The sequence below is a fragment of the Antrostomus carolinensis genome, unplaced genomic scaffold (genome assembly GCF_000700745.2).
Source record: "Antrostomus carolinensis isolate BGI_N321 unplaced genomic scaffold, ASM70074v2 scaffold11609, whole genome shotgun sequence".
Classification (NCBI taxonomy): domain Eukaryota; kingdom Metazoa; phylum Chordata; class Aves; order Caprimulgiformes; family Caprimulgidae; genus Antrostomus; species Antrostomus carolinensis.
In genome coordinates this window covers 56,543-63,141 of record NW_010336435.1, presented here as the reverse complement: position 1 = coordinate 63,141, position 6,599 = coordinate 56,543, and positions in this window count along the sequence as shown.

Genomic DNA, 6,599 nt, shown 5'->3' with positions numbered 1-6,599 from the left:
CATTTATTCAGGGTCTTCACTATAACACTTTTATTTCTCAAGGTTTAGAAATTTTTCTTATGATTGTGGTTAAGGTAGTTGGGAGATAAATCCTGCACAGGGAGTGGGTGAAAAGCTTCTCTGACAGCTGTAGTGAGGGGCAAAGCACAGTCGCTTCTGTGCCCTCAGTTTTAGAGTTTGTCTTCCTTTTGCAGAGTTCTGTGCAGGAAGTTCCCTACTGGCAAACCATCAGTCTGGGACTGATCCTTCACTCCAGTCCTTCCTGTCATTTATGCTATGGAGGAAAGTGTGATGGAATCTATTATCAGAATCCCAAGGTGCAAGGAATGAGTGGTCCAGATTCCAAATGCAGAATCGGGCCTCAGCTGGATACACAACTCTTAAGTTTTTTTGTGAATCTTGGTTAGTTTTCAGATTCTGCCTCTTGGGCTTTTCTCTGTACAAAATAGCTTAAATTAGAAAGAGTAGAATAAACATGTAGGACTTAAGTAGAATCTCTGCTGGAAACCACCTTATGTTTTATTAACTAATTGCCCCATGAAGTTAAGTGAATAATAGATGAATGTAGCTCTGGTGGGACATGAGAACCTGACAGGGGAGTGTGTTTGCAAGGTGATGGGGAGGTTGCAGGCTTCTGTAATAAATAGTCAAGAGTAGGACAAAGCCACCTAGGCACCTTGCAGTAATAGCTCTTGTGACAGGCATGGGAACAAAGCAACCTGGAACTGGACTGAACTGGGAAACCAAAAAGTCCTTTGGAGTGAAGAAGACCCATCCTTCGTGAAGAGGGTTTCTATAAGAGTAGCTATCCTGGATCAGGGTTGGGTGGGAAGAGAGGAACAATGCTTTGTTCTAGATATCAGGAAGCTGCAGATAATGAATAAAATGGTGTGGCTTTGTACCATTGCATGTTCAAGTTCTGCTGTTACCACCAGCTTTGGGCATTTTTCAGGCTTGTTATCTTGCTAGTGTTTGCCTTGTTCAGACCTCAGAGATACGTCAGTCCCAGCAGAGTTGAACCAGATGCAAATGGGAAATGTGCCACATTTACTGCTTGGGATGAAGGGTCAAGTTACTCCCAAAACAACAGCTTCTTGTCTGATCACTACAGCCACAATTAACGCTGATACCCACTAGCATCCTTATTTGGGACTGCGGCATTGTAGCTCTGTCCTCTCCGCAGCTGTGAGCGGTTCTGCGTGGGGCACAGCTGGCAAAGCCCTGGTTAGGCTGTGTGCTGACAGCAAGGTGTCCTCTGGCAGGGAGGGCAGAGCTCGGTGCTGAATGCACAGCTGTGTGGGAACCACTGCCTTGTGAAGGAGCAGGTTTTGTTGACTTGTGATGTGTCTTTAGACAAAGGGCCAGCTCTGGGCTCTAGCTTCCCTGCTGAGGATGCAGGTGTGAGTCAGGTTTGGAAAGCAGCAAGTCTAGAGCAGGGGAGCGTGGTGGGTCACTGCTCTGGGGGTTGTTAGCAGGCTGTGCAAAACAGTAGTGGGGAGATCAGGAACACCTGGAGATGCAATGTGGTCGTTGATGTAAACCAGCCTAGAGGAGTGTGTGATGATGCTGCTCAGGACACCTCCAACAGGGAGGCTGAAGGCTGCCGGGAGCATCCAAGGGTTTCGGGTACTATGTTGGAAGTTAAACTGTTCACAATAAGTGAGGCCTCTTTCTAGGTCACAGCAGTGTGTGTGAGCATGTCCCTTTGAATGCTTTGGCACAGCCCCACTGAATGACAAGCTTTTTCTCTTTCTGCAGTGAGACCAGAGCTGTCTGATTGCCCTTGGTTGCCACCTGTGTGGCTCATCTTGCTGCTTGTCTAAAGGTGTTCCTGTTTTTGACAAGACTTTCAGCTCCTCCTCAGCCCAGACAAATTGCCTACAATTCTTGGGTTGCACCAGCAGATTTAATACTCGTATGAAAAAGTTCTCATGGTTTTGTTCCACACTGGATCAAAGGCAGCTGCTGTGAGAACACATCTATATAAGCTGTGAATGCTTATTATCAGCTCACAAAAAGCAGAATTTTGTTGTACTCGAGTGGAATTTTTCATGATCTTCCTTCAGCTGCGCCAATGAATCACAGTGCGTGTGGTGTATATATAGGCAGACGTCAGCTTTTTATTATGACTTAAACTCTGGTCTGCTTACTCAATCATGAATTGAAAACACATGGCTTTAGTAGGTAGGGCTTTTTTCCTCATTAAATGCTAAACTGGCAGTGGCAGTTTCCAGGGACTTTGTGTCCAAATTTCAGCATGCTTTCAAAAGGAAGTCGGCTAAGTGCTTTATAGGAGAGCAAACAGTCCTGCAGCGAGCCTTGCAGTACAGAAATTTATAATACTACTTAACACTTCATCTCCAGAGTGTTTTCTGGATATAAGTCATCCCCTGAGATCCAAACTCCTTTAGGCAAATAGAAGATTTGCTGTATAGCAAGGTTTGGGAGAAGGAATGGACCTATTTGTAAATTTAGACCAGTTATGCTAAAATAAGGAGGACTAAGTGGAGGAAGCAAATTGGGGAGAATATTTTAAACTACTGGTACAAATGAAATTGTGATGTATTTTGAAATGTCCAAAAATTGGACTACATTTACTAAAATATGAATAAGAGCCACATAATGGTAAAAGAAAGGTGTTCTAATCCTTGGATGAGAAAAAATTCGTCTTAAATTAATCCAAATATTTAGGATTTACTCAGAATGAAATTGGGACTGGGCAGAGTATGGAGAGAAGTTTTTCATCAAAACAATTTCTTAATTAGAACTTTTTTTGTCCTATTTTTTTATTTTGCCACAGCACAAAGAAATGTTTTGTTTTCTGAGTTCTAAACCATGTCATTACCCCCATAAAGTGATATATCTTCCTTTACTAGCACGGGGAGAGGAGCGAGACAGGATGAGTGCTTAAGTGAGGGTGGGCAGGTTTGTGGTGGATCAGAGATGAGGAGAGGTGGTTTGCAGTGGTGCAGAGTCCAGGAGCAGCTCAGCCTGCTTGGGAATCTCTTCTGTGGCTCTCCCAGGCAGGGCTTCCTCCTCGTTTGGGTTGTTTTCCCTTCCACAGGTGAAATGGGAACAGTAAAGTGAGGCAGTTCTAGACTGTGAACGGTCAGGCCAGGAGAAGGTACCCAGCAGAGCGAGCGCTGTCCCTGAGGCTGCTGTGGGCTCACGGCCGTGCTCAGCCTCCAGGGCACAAAGCCACCCGTTGGGTTCTGCTGCATCTCCTGGTCCGCACGGTCCCATCCAGCTGTGAGTCCCACCGGAGCCCTGCGTGACTCCTCTGCAGCCTGGACAGAAGGGGCACGCTGAGGCAGAGGCATTGACACTGGCTTTATTCAAGCCAGGAACAGTGTGCAGCCTAATAAGGAATATGATTATTTTCATGGTGCACGTTAATCAGCCCTGTTTCCCTTTTTTTTTTAAAAAAACGCCTGCAACTCCTGCCAAACAGCCTCGCCTCATCTTCTTCAAAAGTTCATCCGCAGTTACAGCCGCAGCCGCAAACAAGGAGTAAACAAGGCTCTGCATTTTGGGTCAGCTCCGAAGGTTTCCTGGTGTCCCTGTGACTCATCCCTGGAAGGGTCATCCCGAAACACACCCCTCTGGTGATGTGAGCTTGGTACAGCCCGGAGTTCCAGGTTAAGAAGCCGGAGGGATCTCTGTCTGCAGGAGTCACTTGGAGTTTGGTGCCTCAGAGCCGGGACGGACCTCAGCCAGGTAAGTGGCAGCCTGTAAACTGGTATTTACTTGATTGGCACCTTTATCACCAGGATGAAAACTCTCTGTATTAGTAGGAATGAGCACTTCAGCCAGCATAGTGAGAAAATGTTTTTGTCTACTGCAGTAATGTACATTTTTTTCAGAAAGTCACATCTCAACTGTATGCTAACTCTGAGCCAAGCACTCGTGATTTATTACAAAAGCATGGTTGCTCTCGTTTCTTCTGGGATAACTGGTCTAATGTTAGTCTTCTCTACAGGCATCATTAACAGTTATACTGAATAAAGGGGCTGGTTGATAAAGTGTGATTTGATCTCAGTGCTCCTGTATTTCCATTTTCCATACTGTCTCTGATCCTCCAAAATACTGTCAGTTCTCTCTACTGATTCTTTCATTGTGAAATTCAAGTGGGTATTTTACTTTTGTTGTTGTTTTTCTTCTGAAGGAGAAGTTTTTTTTATACTGTGTCTAAAGTAATAGATAAATGGATATATAAACTAATAGAGTGGCCTGATGGGGTGTTACCTATTCATTTGCAGTCATGACCTTTTTTTAAACTAAATTTTACGAAAAGGCAGAATGAAGAGATACTGGAATTCTGAAGAAAGTTGTTTCCTATGGTTTCAGCACAAAAGCTTGGCTTGAATGAATCAGCTGATGTTGCTGTTAGCGTTGTTATAGATCTCTTGACTTGGATTAACGTTAATTGTAACAATTGGCATTTACTGTACTAAATTACTTTTTTTAAATTCAGAACTGGAATTGTACCTCTCTGTAGTTGGCTGCAAATCTGTCTGGTGTCGAAGCTATAGTGGAAGTCGCTGAAGGTCAAGTTTTTTGAAGTATGCAGACACCTGTGTGCTTTGGAAAACCGTGTCTGCCTGCCTGTTCTTAAAACTGTGTCCCATAGCCACTTTGTGTCCTCACTAAAAAGAGAGACATTGTATTGATTTAGCTAAAGGATCAAGCTGTAGTGGTTGGATCCTGTGCAATATGCACAGCCCAAAACAGAACTCCTTTCACTAGAGAAACAAGTGGCAGCATAAAATGAGAGGAGGCAATTGGTGTCCTGAAACAGAAGTGACCCCCCTGAGTATTTGCTTCTGAGTCCCCTTGAAAAGGTAGCATGTGCTCACAGTGCTGGTGCTTGGTTATTTAGGAAAACATTTTAGTCTTGCATGACAGCTGCAGGCAAATCATAGAATCATAGTGGTTGGAAAAGACCTTTAAGATCATCGAGTCCAACCATCAACCTATCGCTACCAATCCCATCTCTAAACCATGTCCCTAAGCATCTCATCTACCTGTCTTTTAAATACTGACGGGGATGGTGATTCCAGCACTTCCCTGGGCAGCCTGTTCCAATGGTTGACTACCCTGACCTGAAATAAAAGCCTGGTTAAGCACCATGGTGTTGCAGTTACAAGTGTTGTGATTAATTTTGTTGTAGTAAAGCTTTGGTTTGTAGCCAGATGGTTCTGACAGTCCTTGATGCCATCCATGAAAGCAAACATGTTGTGACCAGTCGTGTTCCTGGTGTCCAGTTAGTCACCCCAGCATTTCTTCTCAGAAGTCATAGGATATGGGCAGATACTCTCACATGAAAATAGGCTAATTTCTCCCTCTCACTTTTAATGCTGTATATGGCAAAACTGCACAGCAGAACAATGTTGGCACCTTTCTGTGTCCACGAGAAGACAAATGCTTGTGTCTCCTTCCCTTAGCCAGTTCTTGGGCTAAGCTAGACAGAGAAAACTGTAGATGCCTATTAAAGTACTGAGTTACAGAGGTCATAAAACAGTCAAATTAACCTTATTTTGTGGAAAAATCAAAAAGCTGGATGAAAGAAGAGCTAATGCTGCACAATCATGGTATCCCCAGAGCACGCAATAAAACTTGGTACTTCATCCAGGCAGGGAGGGCATTACCATCCAAAACTGCTGAGGAGCCCTGGGCCCACAGTCATCAACATGTGGACCTGGGTGCTTCTAAATTATCCTGTGCAGCCAATTTGATCTAGATGGAGTATGCTGTTATTAGTGCAGTTGCGTAGCCACACAATACAGATCTAACTGACTTTACACTTTCATGTTGGCTTATGCAGAAGAGAGGATACCTGATCCAGCATAAAGAGTCCCAGTGCAGTTAGTGTGTTGAACTGCTGAAAGGCTTTGAATGAGCAAATTTCTGCAGTAGCAATGCTCTGTGTTATGGGCAGTGATGCTTCCGATGCATGAATAGCAGTGGAGCAGCCAAGACCATGAAACTGCAGCCTATGTGAGGTGGAAGCTTCTCAACTGCTTTAAATTCCCCTGCACTCTGAATACAAATTTGCAGAGTCATAGCCTTGTAGGGACCTGTGATCATTCTGCACAGGAAGAGCAGGCGGTAACCTTTTCCAGCTGGAGCCCTGGAAGAGCCTTTAATTAGTTTTACAGAAACCAGTTCAGAGTAGTTTAAAGCTTTTGGCTGCAGGACTGCTTTTTTGGAAGCACTCACTGATTTGATTGCTTTGAAGCAAGCTATGAGTTTGGAGAAAGAGATGTTTGGGAAAATACTAAACTGTGTTTGCAAACAGTTAAATATTTGAGTCCTTGTTTTGCTGTCACAGTCCAAACAGTGGCTTTGAGGTTTGGTGATAAGTCAGTGTTGAAAGAACAGAGTTTAGGGTCAGGAGGTTTCTGTGTGTTGTCGAGACAGGCGCACAACTGCAGTTGGAAAAGGGAAGGCCAAGAACCAGGGGGTGTTGGTTATTATTGGTAAGGCTGCTGTTTGCATGAAACAAAAGCAAGGTTGGTACCTGCAGATGCACAGTAATGTTAAAACTGGGATGCTACCCCAGAGCACAGCATATGCTGTGTGTATCCTTTGAGGAATCC